The 23,216-nt window shown below is 47.5% G+C and overlaps 1 protein-coding gene across 1 annotated transcript in view; it reads right to left on the bottom strand.

The window, feature by feature from the left end:
* Window positions 1–22,760, bottom strand: part of LOC146789325 (ATP-dependent translocase ABCB1-like) — a 1,722,143-nt gene extending 1,699,383 nt beyond the window's left edge. The window contains exon 1 of the mRNA XM_085631119.1: window positions 22,531–22,760. The gene's annotated coding sequence lies outside the window, so the exon portion shown is untranslated. The remainder of the gene's footprint in view (window positions 1–22,530) is intronic.
* Window positions 22,761–23,216: the final 456 nt, after the last annotated feature.

Here is a 23,216-nt window from a genome sequence, read left to right as displayed (position 1 = left end):
GGAGACATCAGGCATTCCCCCCCCTGGGACCCACTCTACAGTACAATGCATGTGTGTCACACCTGGACACAATGCCAGAAGTCCCAGTCACAAAGAAGGGACACAGCCTGTGCTAGTGGACTCTGCACTCACCTGAAACCCTGGTCGCCCATACAGCATGGGGTACTGTGGGAGGATCACATCCAGCAATGCCAGATTCTCCTCCAGGGTGAAAGGCTGGGCCCTCTCCACAGACCTTGACATGGTGCCAGAGAATCACGAGCAGCAGCAGTGTTGTAGAATCAAAAGATGTGCAGGCAAGTGCTCTCTCATGGGACCTGGCTGCCTTATATCTGCCTTGCTGGCCTGTTTCATGCACAGGAGTACAGAGTGATTGGTCACTCACATTTGCATCCTATGTTTCCTCCAATCCCTTTAAACCTAGCACAGTCAGTGGCTTTGCTTTTTTTTTTCTTGAGCATGATGTCAACTCCACAACCACTTTGCAACAAAGTAGATTCTTTCAAACCGACTTTTGCTGGGCACCTGATGAAAAAAATTCAAACTTTAAACTTGGTCTCCATGACAACCAGCATGCATGTAGGGCTTTATACTTGTCCCTCATGTGTCCCCTATGTAATTTGTAGATTCACACACAGGTACGGTGCGTTCCGGGGCCCTAGGGCACCCCAAATGCATAGCAACGTGCAGGACAGGCGTGTGTACGGTCTGTATCACTATGGGTACGCATACGCGAGCAAACCCATAGTGATATGGACCGTACACACGCGTGTACGCCCACTATCACTATGGGTGTGCTCGCGTATGTGTACCCATAGTGATACGGACCGTACACACGCGTGTACGCTCACTATCACTATGGGTGTGCTCGCGTATGCGTACCCATAGTGATACGGACCGTACACACGCGTGTACGCTCACTATCACTATGGGTAGGCCTACGGCAGCACTCACATAGGGATAGGGAACATACACACGCCCTCAGAGCGAATGTACGGTGCCTTTCACACATAACAGTGGTGACAGGCAGCACACAGAAAGGAATAGAGCTGACATACTTGTCCATGGATGGACATCAAGGCATTGTCTGGGCAGTAATACATGTGTGGGGCACAGGTGTGAAAGGCTGTGATATGGCACATTACTCCTGAGTTGTGAAGGCAATAGATGTATGATGAGATGTGTACAGATGTTATGTGTGATGGTGCACTATGTGCCAGACATGCCCTTCACTCCTTTGACATGTGTGCATGTCGTACAGAACACTTGAGATGAGCGTCACTGGCATGGCACAGTCAACAACACACGCAAGTGTCCCCTGATGCCCGTTACAGGGGTTACCACACCTGACATGTGACTACCCACGTTGCACGATGTGACTATGTCATGTATGTGTGGTGTGTTCCCATTAGCTTGATGTTGGTGTTCCCTCAAATGCATCTGCAGTTGCTGCAACCAACATGTGTCTGTGTGTAGATGGCCATGGCACACTGTTACGCACACCAGGCCACATGTGGTATCGGATGTAAGGTGTGTATGTATGCATGGGACATGGTGTAGCGTAACAAGGACCTGTCTGCATCCTCTCAATGTATGTGTGGTCAGTCATGACATGTACACCTTCATGGCAAGGTGTGTGGGCTGTCCTAGTGTAATGTCATGTGACCTGTGGCTCTAGTGTTCCGCTACCTGTCTCTGCAATCAACATCCTACTTCTGCTGATATGTTGATGTATGTCACTCCTGTATTGCATCTGGCTGTTCACTTACACTGGGACACAGCTAGTCCCATGCCATGGGATGTGGAGGTTCACAATCTCTGTGTGTAGCTGGGTCTTGGTAGGAGTGTCACCTGGCAGCCATACGTGTCCAGGGCATGTAGCACATACCTGACTCCGTATGTAGCAATGTGTATTGACAGATTAACATGTGCTCAGTACATATAAATTGTTGTTGTAGTGCACTCACTCTTCCTTGTCACTTCCAAATTACTGCAGAGCGCCGCCTCTTCCCCGACCAATTCCGGACTTGGCTGACATGCGGGAGAATGACTGTATACGCTGCTACCGCTTCCCCCAACCGTTGATTGAGGAATTGACGGCAAGGCTGGCACCACACCTGCAACCGCTGCACAGGTAACCGACGGCACTGACACCCAAGCTGAAGGTAATGGCAGCCCTACATTTTCTTGCCACGGGTACCTTTCAATATACCATAGCTCATGTTGGTGGCATGTCCCAGAGCATGTTCAGCCGTGTGCTGCATGATTTTTTAGAGGCCATGTTGCTTCACCTGGATGAGTTCATCCATTTCCCAACTCCTGAACAGTTGACAGGTGTCAAGCGTGGATTCTATGCCCTGGGAGGGATGCCCCATGTCATTGGGTCCATAGATGGGACACATGTGGCTTTGGTACCACCACAGGCACAGGAGGTAGCGTACAGGAATCGCAAGCACTACCACTCCATCAATGCCCTTGTGGTGTGTCTGTCCAACATGGTGATTTCACATGTCTGTGCTCGTTTTCCAGGATCAGCACACGATGCCTACATCATGAGGTGTAGCAGGGTGCCTGAAATGATGACGCAGCTGCGCAACGAATGAGCATGTGTTGTTGGTGGGTACACTCTGTCTGTCCTGTATTTTGCGTAGACTTCCAGCCCGACTGCTTCTCCTGTCCTACTTATGTCCATGTGGTTTCCATGTAGGGGACGCTGGCTATCCCAACATGCCATGGCTGATCACACCTCTCAGCAACCCCAGCACGCCGGCCCAGCTCCGCTACAACACCGCCCATGGCCGGACAAGGCGAGTGATAGAGAGGACATTTGGCCTCCTGAAGAGCCGACTCAGGTGCCTACACAAGACCGGCGGCGCCCTCCCATATGCCCCGGCGAAGGTCTGCAAAATCTTCATGGTCTGCTGCATGCTGCACAACATGGCAGTTGAGAAAGCTGTGCCACTCATCCTGGATCAAGATGATCAGGACCATCCACCCGTGGAGGACGAAGGGCTTGGCAATGGGGCTAGTGATGTGGAGGATGTGGCTCCGCAAGAGGACATCCGGAGTCGGCTCATACGCGACTTCTTTGCTTAGTGGTGAGTACCAGTGTCTGAGTGTGCACGCATTTGTCCTTGTGTGGCATGTGTTGCAATGTGTGTGTCCATCTGCATGTATGCCACGTGAGTCAGAGGTGTGTGTGTATGTGTCACTCGAGTGATAGTGCCAGTGATGAGTGTATTTCCACAGTCATAATTGTGACCTAGCATGTTGTCATCCTTACATGTGTCGAGTACATGCACATGCAAGTGGATGTGCTTTTTGTGGCTGACTTCTTGTGTGTCTCTCATCCCCTGGTACTTGCGCATGCTGTCTGCTGGTTGCATTGTTGTGGCACTGCTATTCCTCATGGACACGTCATCGTGTGCTGACTCAGCGTTACACGCACGGACAAGTTTGGAAGTCTCCTTAGGGTAAGGGATGCATCAGGGGTGTATTGGGTGTGGCAGTTGTTTACGATGTGTGCACACTGCCCCTGTCGATGTTTGGTTCCTCTGCAGACATGTCGCATCACCATGGCACACATGACATGTAGCTGGATACACTTGAATAGATGGTCAGACTTGTTGACAGTCATCTGTAATGGGATAGTGGATTGTGATGATGGCATCAATGTGTGTAACACTGCCCTCGGACACATACGGTTTGCATTGGCTTGACATGGTGTGGGACTTCCACATCAGAGGATCAATGGTGTATGGCAACCTCTCCATGAGCAGCAGGGGGTGTTTAGCTGTTACCCGACACTTGTGTGCCAGTTCCATGGATATCAAGCATTTGTGGTGCAGAAGGGGGGTGCCAGTGTTGGACCCACATGTTACTCCACATGACCTGTGTATGTGTACTCCGAGTTGCCTCTGCATTCCGGAATACATGACTAATAAAGGTGTCCCTATGCCTCCAATGTGCCTCTTCTCAGTCAATGCTGGTGTGTTGCCACGGTGTATACGGCATGTCTGGCATGGTTTTCAGTGATAGTGGCTATGTGTCTATGTGTAGAGTAGCAAGATGCAAGCTGTTTGTCTGGGATTAGACTCTGTATTGTGCATGATGTCCATGACTGTGTGGGTATTGTGACATGTGCCATCCCCATGCATCCAACGTTGGCCAGGCCACCATTCTCTGCATCCACCTGACTCAAGCTTGCAGGACATGGTTCTGCCACCTGTCTACACATACCTGGGTGCCCCCAGGACACTCCACATGATCCCTGACCTCTGCGCATGACTGTTGCTGTACTCAATATGTCTGTCGGCACGGTTGTGCGGCCACCCCCTCAGCTGGTTGGGCCCATCACGGGTGTGTATGGTGCTCCATGTCTGTCTTGCCTAATACATTGTGACCCATGTGTGTCCTGTGCCAGACTCAGGCCCCAGGGTATGGATGGTTGAAGTCATATGAGAACTCAGGCCTGGTTAGACTTTACAAGACACATGTAAGGTAATAATGCAAAATGTAGGCATCATCTCTTGATCGTGTAAGTTTTTATTTGTGTTGGGGTACGTGTTGGGGGGGTATGACAAGAGGGGCTTTCCGGGTGTGTGGAATCCAAAGTTCACTGGGGGAGTTGGTATCCTTGCCATTGGAAATCATCAGAGTTCATGCCACAGTCTTTGTCAACATTGGTCAGACAGTGACCAGCAAGTCCATGTGGCAGAGAATGTCATTTGCTGATGTGCTGCTGTTGCTCCAGTGGGCCAGGTGCCAGGCCAGGTGTCCTGGGAGATGGTGCTGTTGCGCCGACCCTCACGGTCTTTTCCGTGGACGACCCGCCCTCCTGCGGGAACCCTCAGAAGCAGGCCGTGATGATGTTTGGGATGCTCCGTCGGATGTATCCTCCTCCTCCTGATCCCTCCCTGTGGGTGGTGATGTTCTTCGCCTGGTGGCACATGGAGGGTTGCCCATGTTGTCGGCTATCCGACGGAGTGAACGGTTAATTCCCGTGAGCACCGTCACGAGCTCAGCCTGTCTGTCCTCCATCCGTCCTTGGTGTCGCCGTTGAAAGGCATGTTGCTCCGCATGTTGCTGGGCCTGCTGGGTCTTGATCTCCTCGAGGGTCCCCTTCATCTCGTTGAGGGTGGACACAACCTGGCTCATGCCCGTGGTGTCCTGCCGGTATGTGTCCAGGATGTTTCTTACATGGGAATATACCGGTTCCGCAGCCAACTGGTCAGGCTCGCGCCTCCGCCGTCCTCCACTCCCACCACCCCTGCCCACTTGCACCTGGCCTGCCCTTGTGGGCACATCAGGTCTCCGGGACCCCTGAGGGGTGGCATTTGCGTTGTCGCCTGCCTCCTCCTGGGTGCCCGGTACACCGTGTTCCTCCTGATCAGCCTGGCTGCGTTGTGGTGGTGGGGCAGGGATCCTGGGTGTCTCCTGGGATGTGGCAGGAGTGGGGGTGGTGGTTGACCCAGTTGTACCTGACGCAGGTGCTGCAGGTGGTTGGACACCAGAGGGGCCAGGTTGGTCGGGGTCGTCCACAGAGTGGTGACAGTCGTTGCTGCCGGTGGGATCGTCATCCCGCAGAGCCAGGTCCTGTGAGTCTTCCCCCTCAGTGTTGGGGGGTGATCCACGACGTTGACCTGTGTGTGAGAGAGACAATGTTATTTTTGTTCCATGCAATATCCATGTTTCATTCGTTTCAAAGTTGGCACATTTCCTCTGGGTATTTGGATATGTCTTGCATTCCACTCACAGTGCACTTGTGCATGGGTATGTCCCTTGGCCACAGCTTTTGAGACTTTACCTATGTGTGACACAGTCTTACTTGCTGCGTCAATTGTGACTGCAGTCAGCAGTGGAGTGAGCAGGTGTGGCGAGCCATGCATTGGCGCCTTCCGTGTTGCACTGTACGTGGGCACATGGAGTTGTTCCACACACTTATATAATGCAGGTAGCTGGCGTTGTGCTCGTGCACAGGTTGAGACATGGCCCAGTGTTTTGCCATTGAGAAGAGAGGGGGATTCAGGCACTGGCCACCCTTGTCTACATGCACGCAGTCCACCTGCTGACGAGCAGACATTCCCACACCACCCAAGGCTGAATTGGTCTCCCTGTGTATCCCTTTCTCACTCCCTCTCTGTCCCCCTCTCCCTCCCTCCCTGTGTCAGCCTCCTCCCTCTGTCCGTCTCCCTGTGTCTCCCTCCCTCTCTCTCCCCCTCTCCCTCCCTCCCTGTGTCACCCTCTGTCACCTCAGCCCAGCTTCCTAGGCACACACTTTTTGCAGATCTTTGAATGGCCCTTGGCTTGTTCATGTGAGTTTGTTTCTGATCTCCAGGCACCCATTGGGTGTAGTGTCTGTGTCTGCGCTGCTGCTGTGGTGGTGTGTTCTGCCACTCTTTCACAGTGTTGGCTGTTCATTGGCTGCTGTCATGTGCAAAAAAGTGCCTTCACCCCCATGTCTTCATGCAAGGCGTCCGCCATTTGCAGGCAAGTCTTTCCTGTGTGGGGACACACTGTTTGTCTGGCTGTGACCTAGGCCATATGGGCAGAGGGCATTGTTGTCTGCTTCTGAGTTGCACTATGTGATTTTTGAGGCCCACACTCCCGCCATCCGGGTTACCGTGTCTTGTGTTGGTGTTTTCTGTGGCCTGTGACTTGGCATTGTCTAGCTGGGTGCATGGGGCATGGTGGCGCTAGTGGCATGTGCGTGTTTATGGAGTGTGGTTGAGTCATGCGATAGCTTTGGGGTGGTTGCGTGCATGATTGTGAGTTTGGTTGTGGATGACGTTCGCCCCATGTGAGGTGAGTTGTTTGTGTACTCACCAGGTTCTCGGAGTCCTTCTACTCCCTCCACTGCCACCACCGGCAGTATGGCCATCACCTTCTCCTCCCAGGGATGGTATTGTACGCGTCTGCGGGCCGGCCCTCCTCCAGTGATGTTGGCCTGGTTGTGGTCGTCGGTCATTTTGCGGCGGACCGTCCTCCGCAGATCGTACCACCTGGCTTGGCATTCATGCCTGGTCCTTCTGGTAGACGCAACAGCATTCACAGCATCGACAATCGTCTGCCACATGGCTGTTTTTTCGGAAATGCTGGTCTGTCTGACCAATGTTCCAAAGAGGTGTGGCTCGACTCTGATGATTTCGTCGACAAGGACCTCCAACTCTCGGCTACTGAACTTTGGATTCTTGTTAGTGGGCATGGTGAGGGGTGTGGGTGTGGATGGTTGTGGGGGGTGTGGGTGTGGAATGTTGTGGGTGTGTGGGTGTGGTTGTGCAGGTGTGTGTGTGAATGTGATGAGGGGGTGTTTGTGTAGGTGGTTGTGTGAAGGTGTGCAGGTGTAAGGTGTAGTGGAGGTTGTAGTATGGTGCAGTTGTTTCTCTGTGTGGTCTGGCAGCAGTGGGTCTGTTGCAAAGGATCATGGTTTGTGTGTGTTGGGCCTTTTTATTGGTCCATTGGTGGGTGTGGCTGTGTTTGAACTTTGGGTGGGTGTGTTATAAGGAGTGGTTGTGTTTTGGGCCTCTGTTTGGGAGTTTGGCAGTTGCAGGTCAGTGAATAGGTTGTATTTGTGCTTGTTGGACATGTTTTGTGGCTTTGTGCGATTCGAATTGAGTCTTCTTGTGGTGTTTTGCTTTGTCCTGGTTGTGTATGTGTGTTTTTAGCATCTGTATGGTGCGTACATCGGCCATTTTGTTGTACAGTGCTGTCCTTGTCTCTGGCTTGGTACAACTCGTACATCCGCGATGTTGGGTGAGGGTGCTGGTGTTGGGGCCTGGGGTGCGCTCCGTACATACACGGGTGGGGGTACGGTCCGTACATACACTGTTGGGGTGGGGGTACACTCCATACATACGCGGGTGAGGGTACGGTCCGTACATATACTGTTGGGGTGGGGGTGCGCTCCATACATACGCGGGTGGGGGTACGGTCCGTACATTCACTGTTGGGGTGGGGGTACGCTCCATACATACACGGGTGAAGGTACGGTCCGTACATACACTGTTGGGGTGGGGGTACGCTCCATACATATGCGGCTGGGGGTAAGGTTCGTACATACACTGGTGTACATACGCGGGTGAGGGTACGGTCCGTACATACACTGTTGGGGTGGGGGTACACTCCATACATACGCGGGTGAGGGTACGGTCCGTACATATACTGTTGGGGTGGGGGTGCGCTCCATACATACGCGGGTGGGGGTACGGTCCGTACATTCACTGTTGGGGTGGGGGTACGCTCCATACATACACGGGTGAAGGTACGGTCCGTACATACACTGTTGGGGTGGGGGTACGCTCCATACATATGCGGCTGGGGGTAAGGTTCGTACATACACTGGTGTACATACGCGGGTGAGGGTACGGTCCGTACATACACGGTAGGGGTGGGGGTACGCTCCATACATACGCAGGTGTGGGTACGGTCCGTACATACACTGTTGGGGTGGGGGTACGCTCCATACATACGCGGGTGGGGGTACGGTCTGTACATACACTGTTGGGGTGGGGGTACGCTCCATACATATGCAGGTGGGGGTACGGTCTGTACATTCACTGTTGGGGTGGGGGTACGCTCCATACATACACGGGCCGTACGTACACGGGTGTATATACACGGGTGGGTGTACGGTCTGTACGTACGGGGGTGTACATGCACGGGTGGGGGTTCGGTGCGTACATACGAGGGCTGGGGGGGTGGTTGGGCGCATACATACGGGGGCTGGGGGGTGTTCGGCGCGTATGCGGGCACATGTCTCCATGGTTGCTATGGGAGTTCGGTGCGGACGGTGTTTTTTCCATACGGTTGTAACATCGGACGCACGGGATGGATCGTACTTGCGCGGTCAGACTTCACTTTTCACATTTGTATGGTAAATCGTCCGGGGACGTGTCGGACACATTTTCCGACCCGAGGACGTGTGGGGAATTATTACCAATGCGATTCGTATGGACTTTTTCCCATGTGAATCGTACTTGGCAGTTTGTACGGCACTTGTACGATTCGTATGGTAAAAAGGCCGGATACGAGTCGTACGGGGAAATTTTTTCCAGGATCCTAATCGGCACCTTAATGGTCCAACAACAGATGGAACATTGGACATCAGAGAGAGATACAAATCTCGGTCAGTTCTCCATCTGATATTTGAAGAGTTCGCACCTTTATCCACCAGGGATATTCATAAGTCGTTGATGTCAACTAAATTAGGCTCACCTTATTATCCATGTCCGGTTGCGGTTTTAAAACTAGCCCCAGAAACCATTGTTATAAGTCTTACCTCTATGATGAATGCGATGTTCAAGGAAGGACATTTTCCCAAAGCTTTGGAAAATGCATCCATATTACCTCTGCTCAAGAAGCCTAGCTTGGACACGAAGGATCCTAATAACTTTCGGCCCATCTCAGCTAAACTGGTAGAGAAAAGTATGAACACACAGTTAAGCACATACTTACGAGAAGCGCAAGTATTGGATCCAACGCAATATGGGTTCAGAGAGGGGCACAGTACGGAGTCCACTCTCTTAAAATCTACAGAAGAAATTAGGACCGTACTTGACCAGGGAGGCAAGGCCGCAATGATTATGTTAGATCTGTCTGCGGCCTTTGACACGGTCCATCATGACCTGCTGATGGACCGGCTGTGGGGGTGTGGAGTCCGTGGTACATCATGGGAACTCCTGAAGTCCTCCCTCTCGGACAGAATGCAAACAGTGTCACTCGGCACATTCTGTTCCAAACCTTTCTCACTGCCTAGCGGAGTTCCTCAGGGTTCTTCTCTTAGCCCTACCCTTTTTAATGTTTATGTGTCCTCTCTGGCCCCCTGATCAAATCCTTTGGATTTGCTCTAACATCGTACGCAGACAACACTCAAATTGTGGTGTCTCTGCTACCAGGGCAAGAAATGGGGACAGCAAAACGATTTCACAATTGCATGGAAGCAGTGGGTAAATGGATGTCCCAAAATTGTTTAAAACTCAACTCTGGTAAAACGGAAGTCATTCTGTTTGGTAATGACCTCAAGTTCTGGACCCCTAGTTGTTGGACAGACTCTTTGGGCTTGCTTCCGATCCCCACTAGGAAAGTAAAAAATCTGGGAGTCCTGATTGATAACAAACTCAATTTTGAGGACCAAGTTAATTCAGTTGTCTCAGCTACCACATTTGCTCTTAGAACTTGCAAGAAAATCCTACAGTTTTTACCTATGGAAAATCAACGTACAATAGTCACTGCTTTAACTATGTCGAGGCTGGACTATTATAACAGCCTTTACCTTCATATTCAGGAGCGGTTACTGCATCGACTCCAACTCCTACAAAACTCGGCCGCCATACTGCTCACAGGGACAGCTAAATTTGCCTCTGTCTCCGGTGACATCAGAAGACTTCACTGGCTACCCGTTAAGAAACAGGTGCAGTTTAAATCACTCTGTACTGTTTACAAAGCCCTTCAGGGTATCGGTCCGAATCATCTTAAGCAGCAGTTTCACTGGTATGCCCCCAATAGACCACTTCGCTCTCTGGGAGCAAAATTGGTAACAGTTCCTATCTCTAAAAAAGCCAGCTGGGGAGGTAGGAGTTTTTGGCAGGGGCAGCCAAGGCATGGAATGCCCTCCCATTCCATCTGAGAAATTGCACTTATCTACTGGTATTCAGGAAAACCTTTCAAACCTGGCTATTTGGCGTTTAATCCTGGCCTCATATGTAGGTCTCATAGGGAGGTGTGTAGACAGCGCCAGGACACCTTCGGGTAACAGTTTGCACTTTAAAAATACTAATAACATAACATAACATAACATTGTCAGGAAGATGATGGACTAATAAGTTTGGCATTACCAGGGAATCTGAAAAGAGAGGAAGACTTTGTCCCTTGAACCTATATGGCTCATATTTCAGTGGTGGCTGACAGCCAGGTGTGGGTCCTGGTTCCTCCCTTGGCTTGTGTTATAGGTCACTCATAATTAGAGACACTACTGTTGTGGCAGATGGTCCCTTTGACAAAGGGCAGTGCACAGGAGGGAGCACTTAAAAATAGCTAACACCCCCAACACAAGTTTCAAAGGCCTGACACTAAATCACAGATACTTCTGGATTTGGACTATAGAGTTGGGAGCATGTGTCCCATACCTCTTGAACAGCACTGTCTCATCAAGAGAGAGGAGATCGCAAATACTATGTTGCCAAGGGAACTATAACTGGGCACCAAGGTACGTTAGTCTCTCTGCTGGGTGAGGGAGCATCACCCAGGGAGTTAAGACCCCTTCAGTTCAGAGTGGACCAGCAGCCCTTTGTCTGCCGACCAAGATCAGAGCACCCTGTGAGGACGAGAGAGCCTAGAGTCTGCCTACCTGCCAGTACACCCTCTGAAAAGGAGAGTGCCTAGAGTATGTCTGCTGAGCAAGACCAGTGAAGTCCTAGGAGGAAGCTAAGAGAGATTAGAGGGAGAGATATTCAGCAGGATTTAAATTAACAATGATAGCCAGGGGAACATGCTATCGCACAGACTCATGTAGTCTTAAATATTCAGAAAAGCACGTTTTTTAATTGATTTGGCCGCGTCGTGATGCCGGAAAACGATACGGGTACACTCTAAGATGTGGGGGATGGTTCCACACCTTAAATGCCTTTTGGGCCTTACCATAGCCTAAACAGGCTCTCTGTCTGAGAAATCTTACTTTGCTGCACCACTTTGAGGCTCTCCAGTGGAGGAATATCACTCTCTAAAATTGTCTTGCCAATATTGGACTACATTAAAGACTTTTCTTGGCACATACAGTGGGTGGTTCGTCTCCCTTCACCACTTGTGCTGAAACAGAATTTGTATCTCTAGAGGAGCTTCTCTCCTTCCTTTCTTGGATGCCCTGAAGAAGCCCGCCACGGGTGAAACACATTGGCTGTATTGGCTTTTGATCTAAAACATCTGAAATAAATGATCAAAAATCTAAAGATTTCCTCTCGTCTCATGTGCATCTGTCTATCATTTGTGCCTCCAATATTTGAAAGTTTCTTTATGTTGCCTCTCAGAGCTTTTGTTTGATATTCAGCAGGATCCTGACGATTAGATCCCAGGGAGCGAAGTCTGAGTGGTCTGGTCAGGACCATGGCAGGAATGCAGGCCATCCACACCGATTCTGTGAAGTAGGTGGTCCCCCTGATTATACTATTGAATATTGATACTAGCAATATTGTGGCATACTAATCTTGAGCACAGAATATCGGGCCAAAACATTAAATGTAAGTGGATATAGGAAAATATCGATTTCCCATTCCTAACTCCACATCTATCTATCTCAAAGATATATGTACTGCGTTGGTAAATATATGTGGAAATAGGTAAAGGAAACCTAGACTTACCTGTCCATATTTTATTTACAATATTCTGCCCCATTGATATTGTTGATTAGATATTCATGGTGCACACCAACCCCGGCGTGAGCAGGAAGGGGTCGACCATTAAATGTGGCCCGTTGCCAGTGTGAGTGCCAAAGTCGGTGACACCTGTGTTGCCAGAAGGTGAACCACCTCAGGGATCCATCTGTCACCTGCGTGCCAGCTGAAATCGGAGACCCACATGTGACAGGGAAGAGGGCCACAGTGATATCAGAGCCATTGTCCTGGTTCGTCGTCCCGAGGAATCAGTATGAAACACTCTCCGATCACCGTTTGCCCAGTTACTCAGGCCCCGTAGTGGGTAGGGCCCTGGGACATCAGGAGTGAAATGCGTTAACCTCTGCAATTGGGTTAAGTATCTCCTGCTTGCCCTATGGCCCTCTGAAAAGGCCCTTCTTATATGGCCTTCCACTCCCTATTTAAGTTCATGGCCATTAGGGTTAGGGATGAGGCTGTGGCTTGAGCCTTGCTGGGCAAGTCCTTTCCTACATTTGGTACATTGTTCAGTGGGCCACTACTTCTGAGGCGTAGAATGTTGACTCCCTGTGCAACCTTTGTGTTTTGTGTCCCACCTCCTTTTTATTTGTGTGGGGTTTAGTGATGTACATATCCATGTGCTCGTTTTGTGCCTGGAAACGCACTGGGCTTGATCTTTTTTTGTAATTCCTGGTTTGTCCTGCCCCACATGTTGGTGTCAACTCCTGTCGCTGTATTCTTTTACGGGGTGGAACCCTGTATCCTGACTTCACTTATCCCCCTTCTTTGGAGTGCAGGCTGGTGGGCTGGCCCATGCAAACTTTCTTGGGCTGTGCTTGGCTTGGGCATAACTTAGGTGTTCGACACTACTGGCCAGTGGTATTATTTTTTAAGACAAGGACGCCACTCAGGAGAATAGCACAAATATTGATATGAAAAGGCCTATCTTTGTCTCTGTGCTGTAAGGTGAGGAGAACCACCGATCTCCTCAAAAGATCGTTAACCTGAACCAACTAATATGCAAAAGAAAATCCTCAGCACACGAAAGTCAAGTCACAATGATTATCCCAGTGCAGAATGTGAGCACAAATAGAATACATCAAAGTAATTCTTGTTCTTTTCTTTTTATTCCTTCGGTCTTCAAACAGCCAACACGTGTTTCGTCGCTTACAAGGGAAATCGTGCCGCGACTTTATCAAGGCTCTGTTTTCTTTACGTATACCCTTATATTATGGTGATAATTCCAACCCACAAAGGGCTTTCTGTTTATAGCGACGTCCAATATAGTCGGGCGTGTATCCAAAGGTCCAAGTGTGTCACACAGTCTCAGATTCGTGATGCATGAAGAAAGGTCTGGTGATGTCGCTACTCACGTTGGTATAACTTAGGTGTTCTGCACCTCTGCCCTTATTGCTTTTTTGATGTCCCTTTCTGCATTAGTATTGTCTATGTCCATGTGATGTGGCCTATGGTAGACCTCCCTCCTTGCTCGATATTGTCCTGAGTATCAGAGTTTCTGTCCTTGGGACTAAGCACTTGTCCCCTTCATGTTAAATGCTTGCATCTCTTTTGCTTTGTGCCCATGCTCCCACCTCAATGTGGTCCTTCTTTAGTCTATGCTGTAGTAGGTGGCTTTCTCTGATGGTCCAATCTGCTGGTTCCCTGCTTTGGCATTTACCTGGTGGCCTTTGTTGGCTCCTCCTGACACAGGCTTTGCCCTGTGTTCACAATTGGATGCAGGGCCCTATCTTCTCTTGACTGAGACTGTTTGATTCCTTTCTTCCTGTTCTCTGGTGGTTCTTTGTCTTTTTCTGCCTCCTGGCCTCGCTGACTGCAGTTTTTGTTCCTGAGGCTCTCCCAAAAAAAAGACTCGGTGATCATTTCTCTAATCTCTGCTCTCTTTTGTTGCTTAGATTGGAGGGTGTCTGCTGCTGCTGTCTTATGGTCTTTGTTTCCCCAAGTCATAGTTGTGAATTGCTTGACTACTGATTACTTTTGGCTGCCATAGCCCTCTTTTTGCATTGTGCATGTCTGCTATTGCAGATGCCTTCTTTTTTGTAAAACTTTTAACTTTGGGCACTCTGGTGGCATTCTGGTTGTGCTTTCCACCATTTTTAACTGGTGCTAGTTGATTGCAATGATGCTCATGCTTAGGGTTATATGTCCAGAGACATATCTCCGGGTGTGATGATTGGGAAAAGGAAATAAAGTCGGAGTAATGGAATTGCAGGTAAGTAATCAAAGCATTGTGGCTAGATGAAAACAGATTGAAATTAATTTCATTTATTTTTCTATGAGTAATTCAAGATTTAACATTGGTTAGGATTAGAGGTCAGATTAAGGTTAGGATCTAGGTGTATAAATTCATGTAATTTATTTTAAATCATCAATATAAAATGCTTAAACTTCAGGTATGATGATAGAGTTAAGGAAAGGAACTTTATATTAAGTTTATATATTGCAATTTGGTTTCTTGTATTTGACTTTCATTTAGCATAATTTAATGAATTCTAATAAACCTAAGAGTTTCTTCAATCAATCAGGGATTTATAAAGCGTGGCTAATCACCATTGAGGGTCTCAAGGTGCTAGCATTGCTAACTATTTCACGGTGATCTGTTCATTCGAACAGCCACGTCTTGAGTTCTCTCCTGAATTGCTTGAGCACTGAGGCAGTTCTGAGCTGCAGGGGAAGATTGTTCCACACTTCTGCTGCCAGGTGTGCAAAGGAGCAACCGCCACTGTTTATTTGACGGATTTGTGGGGTGTTTGCGAGAAGCAGGGAGGTGGATCGTAGGTGTCTGGTCGGTTGGTGGAAGGCCAAGTGTTTGTTGATGTATGCTGGTTCTTCGTTGTGCAGGGCTTTGCATGTGTGGGTCAACATCTTGATCTGCCATCTCTTCTGGATGGGGAGCCAGTGTAGCTTCTTGAGGTGTGGTGTGATGTGCGCCCATCTGTGGAGGTCAAGGATGAGTTATGCAGATGAGTTTTGTATTGTCTGTAGTCTCTTCTGGAGCCAGGCAGTGAGTCCTACGTACAGTGTGCTCCCATAGGAAAGCCTGCTGGTGATGAGTTCCTGCATGACAGTCCTTCTGGTGTTGACTGGGAGACAGCTGAAGATCTTGTGGAGCATGCGGAGGCTGTGGAAGCAAGCAGATGAGACTGCATTTACCTGGTTTTTTTATAGATAGCTTGCTGTCCAAGATGATGCAGAGGTTGGAGGCTTGGCCTGTCAGGTGGAGGTATGGGCCAAGTTCAGCAAGCCACCAAGGATCATTCCATGGTGAGATGTTGTTGCCAAAGATGAGGACTTCTCTCTTGTTCGAGTTGAGCTCGAGACAGTTGTTCTTCATCCAGTCGACAACCTTCATCATACAACTGTGGAAGGTGGCTCTGATAGTGGAGCGTTCTTCTGACAGCGGAAACATTATCGGGTGTTGTTGGCATAGGAGATGATATTAAGTTTATGTGATGTGATGGTGTTAGCCAAGGGGTTCATGTAAGTGATGAAGATGGTGGGGCTGAGGGATGATTCTTGTGGGATGCCACAGAGGATCTTCTTGGGTTTCAAGGTGAACAGTGGGAGACAGATTCTCTGGGTTTTTCCGGTGAGGTATAAGGTGGTCCATTTGATGACGTCTCCCTAGATTCCGATGTGGTAGAGTCTGTTGATCAAGATGTGATGTGAGTTTGTGTCAAAGGTGGCTGACGGGTCCAGAAAAATGAGCGCTTCTGTTTCGCATCAGTCTAGGGGGTCCAAGATGTCGTCAGAGGCTGCGATCAGGGCTGTTTTGGTGCTGTGGTTGGCTCGAAATCCGGATTGTGAGGGGTCCAGGAGGTTATTGAGTTACTAGTTGATTGCCTTCTTGAGAACTTTTGCTGGAAAGGGGAGCAGGGCTGGTAGTTCTTTGAATCTGCTGGGTCAGCGGATGGTTTCTTCAGGAGGGCCTTCATTTCCGTGTGTTTCCAGTCCTCAGATTGGAGTGCAAGGTGATAAAGGTGTTCAGGACTTTCTTGAGCTTGTCGCCAATCGTCTTGCTACTGAGGTTGAAGACATGGTGGGTACTGGGGTCTGTGGGTGCTATTGAGTGCACAGAGTTCATGATAGAGATCGTGGCTTGAGTGTGGAAGAAGTCCTCCAGGGTGTCACATAGTTCTCGCAGGGGGTGATGTTGTTCTCACTGGCTGCAGGGTTGGAGAACTCATTCCGATGGTGAAGAGCTCCTTACTGCAGTTTGTGCTGGCTTCTATGTGGTCTGTTAGGGCTTTCCTCTTTGTTTCCTCCTAAATTGCAGATCTTTACCCAAACACTCTCTGGAGATCAGGATGTTCCTTGAGGATGAAGACCCAGACGCGCTTTTCCTCACAGAAACCTGGTTAAATAGTGCATTGGAACCGGACTTGGTACAGACCTTGCCCCCAGGCTTTATCATCAAACGGTGCGATCGGGATATAAGGAAAGGAGGAGGGATTGCTATAATCCATAAAAGCATGATTAAATGCAAGGCCGAATCCAATAGCATTCTGGACTGTGAAAGCCTCACATTCAATTTGGCTCTCTCCGCGACCCACTCTTTTAGTGGAGTTCTTATCTATCACAACCCCGGAGGATAAGGTGGATTTATCAAATCTCTCCCTGAGGTTGCTTCCACATTAGTAACCACTTCCCCTCATACCATGCTATTAGGATATTTTAACATTCACTTGAATGACCCCAATAAGATAGAATCAATGGAACTTATTGAAGATCGCATTGCGATCCAGCTTGCCAAAAAAGTAGTAGGTCCCACCCACATGAAAGACTATACCTTAGACCCTATTTTCAGCAACCATGCTGGAATATGGGTGAGTGAACCTAGGGCTATCCCTTGGTCTGATCATTTCCTGACCCCATTTTATATATTAGCATCTTTGCATATTCCCCATACTAACGTCAGCGGGATGAAAACACGCCACTGGGCCAAATTCGCCGGTGGGCTCTGGATGACAGCACTTAACAATCTTAAACCCACGCCTAGCTCTAGTCTTACCGAAGCTTCGGCAAATTTTAATAGCTGGATCGAGTTCTCACTTGACACGATGGCACCTACCAAACCCAACAATAACAGTAGGGATAAAAAGACTGCATGATATTCCCCTGACTTGAAAAAGACTTAAGCAGACATGCAAGAGACTTGAGAGGGAATGGAGGAAAGATTATAGGGAGCTAGGGAAACTAAAATATAGGGAAGCCATGAAAATCTATCTTAAAAAAAGTGCAGGCCGCCTACTATGAAGGCATTATCACCTCAGCCACTAACACTTCGAGATAATTTTTTTTGGGTAGCTCAGGATCTCCTAGAGCCCCCTAAGAATGATTTGGATCTAGAAATCTCCTCAAAACAGTGCAACGCACTCGCAGAGTTTTTTCAGGAGAAAATAAAAATAAACATTTTACACCACGTTCCCAAACCTACCCTGCCCGAGTGATCTGGCAGATTCCAAACTGGCAGGAAGCATTCCAGAGGTATGGCTTGATGAATTCCCAGCCATGAAGCTAGAAAAACTGACAGAAATGTTTACCCAAACAAAATCAGGCTCCCCTTTAGATCCAGCCCCTCCATTAATTCTACATAAATCTGGAAATGCGATCTTTCCCAGTATCCTGGCGATGGTAAATATATCCTTGTCCTTAGGATCCGTCCCAGGTCCATGGAAACACGCTATGGTCAGGGCTCTATTGGAAAAACCAAGCCTGAAGCAACAGATTTGGGCAATTTTCACCCCATCTCGTTGCTGCCAGCAATTGTAAAAACTTTTGAAAAATATGTGAACTCCATCCTCTCCAATTTTCTGGAAAGTCATGATCTTCTGCATGCAACTCAGACGGGCTTCTGTCCTAATCACGGAACTGAGACCGCCCTTCTGTCTGTGATTGAGGACTCTAAACAGATCCTGGATCAAGGAGGAGCAGTTTCCATCATCCTCCTTGATATAAGCTCGGCCTTCGATACTGTTAACCCATCCATTATGGCAGAGAGACTTAAGATGCTGGGGCTTCAAGATAAGGCGCTTTTGTGGATACAATCTTATCTCGACAAAAGAACTTTTCAAGTCTTTTCCAACGATGTTTCCTCTGAGAAACTAGAACTCAATTGTGGAGTCCCGCAGGGCTCCTCAAATTAGCCCCACACTTTTTAATGTTTATATGTGGCCATGGGCTAACATTGTTCTACCTCATAACATTAAGATTGTGACCTACGCGAATGACACACAATTGGTCATCACTCGGTCCTCCTCCAACCCCCAAAACCAAGATAAAGAGCTTGGGTGTTTGGTGGACAATGCTCTCAAATTTGACCACCAAGCAGTGAAGGTGACAGGGGTCTGTTTTGGGATACTCAGATCAATTCGGAAAATTCTCCCCCTGTTGCCATTGACTGCCAAGTGCACCTTAGTCCAAGCGTTAGTTCTATCACGACTGGATTATGTTAACTCCCTTTACGTGGGATCTCCGAATGCGACATTGAGGAAACTCCAGGTTGCTCAGAATTGTGCTGCCAGGATTCTTCTGGGCATCGCTAGGTCACAATCAGCCAAGCCAGCTCTAAAAGCTTTACACTGGCTACCTATCTTGGAAGAACAAAATTTAAGGCCTTGTGTCTTGCCCATAAGACTGTATGGGTAATGGGCCCGGAAATCAACAAGTCCCTCATCATTCCTTATCGGCCCGCAAGGGAGCTTCGTTCTCTTAACCTTAATTTGCTAGCTGTCCCCAAAATCAGAAGGAAAAGAGCGGGAGGCAGATTGTTTGTGTATATTGTGGCAAAACTGTGGAACTCCTTGCCTTTACACATTCGCTCTGAAGCCAGTATCCTCCCTTTTCGCAAACTCTTGAAAACCTGGCTTTTCCCACAAACAGCCCCATAAATTCCTACTGGTCGTCTGCCTGATTGCTAGCGCTGGGATGCCTGAGGATAGCTATGCGCTGCACAAATTTTTATTAATAATAATAATAATAATAAGGCGGTGGTACTGACTGAGTGCTGTCTTGAAGGGGGTGTGGTCTCTTGTTTCTTTGCTGTTTTGCTGTTGTTAATGGTAAGGGTTAGAGATTAAGCTTGGTACTAGTGATTAGGCAAAGGTTATACAGTGGAGATAGTGACAATGTTATGGTAGACTTATTGTTATGTAATTACTCTGTGGTTTTCTGGTCGGAAAACCATACAGAGTTTTCCATTCCATTGGATTGTCTTTTCCACAAACATTTAACACCTGTTCTGAGCAGACGGTGAATGTTTGTGGGGGGTAGTTTTCAGGGCTGGGGGGTTGGGGTAATTTTTAGGACTGGGGGTCGGGTAGTATTTTGGGCTTAAGGGAGGGCGGGCAGATTTTAGGGCTCAGGAGGTTGGTATTTCTTTTTAATCAGCAGTTAGAGTTTTTAGCGTCAGGGCAGTGGAAGGGGTTGGTGTCGTTTTAGGGACAGCGCAGGGGTTGGGGAATCAGGGTAGTGTAAGTCAAGGGGCAGGGTTTTAGGCCACAGGGCAGAGGAGGGGAATTGGTAGTTGAGGTAGTTTTTAGGGCTTAGGGGAGGACGGTGTCGTTTTTAGGGCTCAGGAGGGTCTGGGTAGTTTTTTAAATAAGGGGTTAGGGTTGGGGTAGTTTTAGTGACAGCACAGGGCAGTGGAAGGGGTTGGGGTAGTTTTTGGGACAGCACAGGGGGTGTGGGTGGTGTAGTGTATGTTAAGAGGCAGGGTTTTAAGCCCCAAGGCAGGGGGAGGCGAATGGGTAGTTTTCAGGGAAGGTTTTGGCCTTAGGGCAGGGGGGTCAGGGAAGGGGTTTGTAATTTAGGGCTGTGGGAGGGGAGTTGGAGTAGTGGCAACCTTATCCACACATAACCCCTTACCATACATGCCTTTACCATGACATTTCATGGAAAAGGAAGGCGTGGTTAAGACACATTCGTGGTTCAGGCTGCGTAGTAGAGGCACGCACAGTTTAGCCATGTATGCCTCTATCATACAATCCATTATTGAGGTTGCAGAGACATGAGTATTGTCTGCAGAAGTAGAAGTTATAAAATTGAAAATGTGAGCCAAAGTGAGATTCATACTATTGAAACGCTGAACAAATTTGAACCATTCATTTAGTTCACTGAGTCTAGAAAATAAAGAAGACTATAACTATTTGTAAATCCAAATATTTTATTTTTAATACTATTTATGTACATTTTAAAGCACGTAGTATACCAATTTATTACAGAATTAAAATGTTATTCTCTTTTTCTGATTTACATGCTAGGTTATGGCAATAGAAAATCTCATCAACCTAAAATAAAACCCAAAGCACGGTAAAAGCCTTAAAACAAATAGAAATCTTAACGTAATTATTAACAAAGGTGGACCTTAAGTTAAACGGAAACTAAAGCAATAATGAATCATTACCGAGTTATATTCAAGTGTTGTGTAAACAATGAATAGAATAAATAAACATGATAAGTCAAGCTAGGAAATAGAATTATTTTAAAGAATAAGACCCTAAAGGTCTGGCGTTGGAAAGTTTTTTGTTTATTTTTATGACACGTATATGACACAAAAGTTTTTTTTAAATTAAGCCATCTAAACCTGGGTGTCCGATGCTTGCAACAAAAATATGAAATTGAACAAAAGATTGACAGATGTAACCGTTTTACCAGAGCTATATATTTTTTTGATTATGAAGCTTTTCAGTTTTTCCATAGATGATACAATTTATATTGTTGAAATGTTTATTTGTGAAGTAGACAAACGAGTCAATGCATTAAGACCTAACCCAGCATTACAATCACAGTCAGCTAAGAGGTAAATAAGGCATCAAAACTGCAGGCAAAATAAATGTTGTTTTTTAAAAATAAAAAAATAAATAAAGGAAGTCCATTTTGAATCAGTTTTGTCACTGAAGAGAAAGGAACAATTTTTTTTAGTGGGTGCGAACGATCTGCACAGAATTTGTGCAATGACTCAAATTTAAGGGAGTCAATGAAATTGAGAAAGTGGGCTGACATTACCTCATGCTTTGGTGGGTAAATATAAAATGTGAGTGGCAATTTAAAAGACCAATAAATGAAGCCTGCTGACCAAAAGCCCTATTTATGTATATTATGCATGCATTTTCAAGAAGAACAATAGTCTGACCAGAAAGACAAGACCTAAACCTAAACAGCCCTTCTATTTATGTATATTATGCATGCATTTTTGTCCTTCTGGAAAATGCATGCATAATATACATAAATAGGAGGGCTGTTTAGGTTTAGGTCTTGTCTTTCTTGTCAGACTATTGTTCTTCTTGTAAATGCATGCATACTATACATAACAAGACAGACAAGACCTAAACAGCACATCATCTAATTCATTTGACTAGCGTTCCCCTGTGCAAAAGTAGCATTATTACAGAATGAGACCACCCTAATAACAAATCATATCAATATCTCTCCCAGCTGTAGAGCATCTTGTCAGGACCTTTTAGTATACATTATAAATATTTGATTCAGATAACATACTCTCCTCTAAATCAGGATATGCAATCAGAAGACCAGGGAGGTCCTCCTATCTCAATTGCAGATGCTCACGTGACGCTTGTGTGCTGGTCTTTTGTCCTTAGCACGTTATAACTGGGTCCGAATAAGTCTAGGTATCACGAAAAATATTATAAGTCTGAACTTTTTGTTAGTCTCAGTTGTAATAAAAGGGTGGTAAAGAAGTTATTTAGAAGCTCCCACAAAGTCAGTAATTTATGAGCAAATATTCCTAATCCATGTCCCTGTCCTAAATCCACACATTACGCTACTCCAAAAAGGGCGAATTGTGCGCACAATAGCTGTGCATGCGGGTACATCGCCTATATTTCGCAGGGGTAGGAACAAATAAATCAATTAAAGTCCTTTGTGTAAACCTACCGTACAGTCTTACTTGTCATTTTTAAGGACCGGTTGCTTTCTCTTTACTTATAATTGTCCAAGAGAAGCAACACACAAAAATGGGTGATGTTGCTGCACCTTATGTAACGGCGGCATACTTCATATAAACGTGGACAGACAGACGGACTAGGAAGGTATGTCGACCTTCTTTGCTTTCAGGCCTAAAGGTGCCTCCCGGAGCCCCACACTGCCAACCTCCCAGCTAGCGCCACAACACCGAGAGAGCAAAACTCACCAGAGGAGCAGGTGAATCTCTCGCAGCCTCGGTGTACCCACGGGCTGCAGGGATGGACGGCATAGAGGCACCAGCTTCAGAGTGCGGGAGGAGCACAGGCGCTGAACAGCCTAACACAGGCAGGCGCGTTGACGCCTGGGTGTTTTTAGTGTGTGCACGTGCCCTTCTTGCCTGCAGGCTGATGTATTCAGAAATGTCGTCCTAGCGTAACAGGCAGACTGCGTTAAACCCGGTGGTGGCCCAACACAAATGTCAATGCCCAGCAGCGCGCCCGCTTTCATTGTTTAGCTTGGCAATAGTTGAACGACTGTCATTTACACCACACTGGAATATGAACTTCCAGGTCCAATTCAGCTTCTTTTAATTAAAGCACATGCATTGGCAACGCACATGCATCCTATTTGTTGTTCAGGTGCGATGTGGCACGAAAAAATGCCTAAAGGGTTCTTCATAAAACAAAACAGTTATTATTTGCTCTTGTACTGTAGAAGCTGTGAACTGTGCGCCCACAGAAACATCATCAACAACACAGACAACAGATCCTGATTCACAGGATCTGGCTGTGTAGTGTAGTTTCAATTTCCCATATAGGCTCTGCGCATTGGAATAATATACACTACAGTTGTGGCATAGGACTGAGGTCCGTATGCCTCTATCAAGTACATTAAACGTAATTACTTTTGTGT

This window comes from Triturus cristatus, chromosome 10 (assembly GCF_964204655.1).
Source record: "Triturus cristatus chromosome 10, aTriCri1.1, whole genome shotgun sequence".
Lineage (NCBI taxonomy): Eukaryota > Metazoa > Chordata > Amphibia > Caudata > Salamandridae > Triturus > Triturus cristatus.
This window is presented reverse-complemented; position numbering and strand designations above follow the sequence as displayed.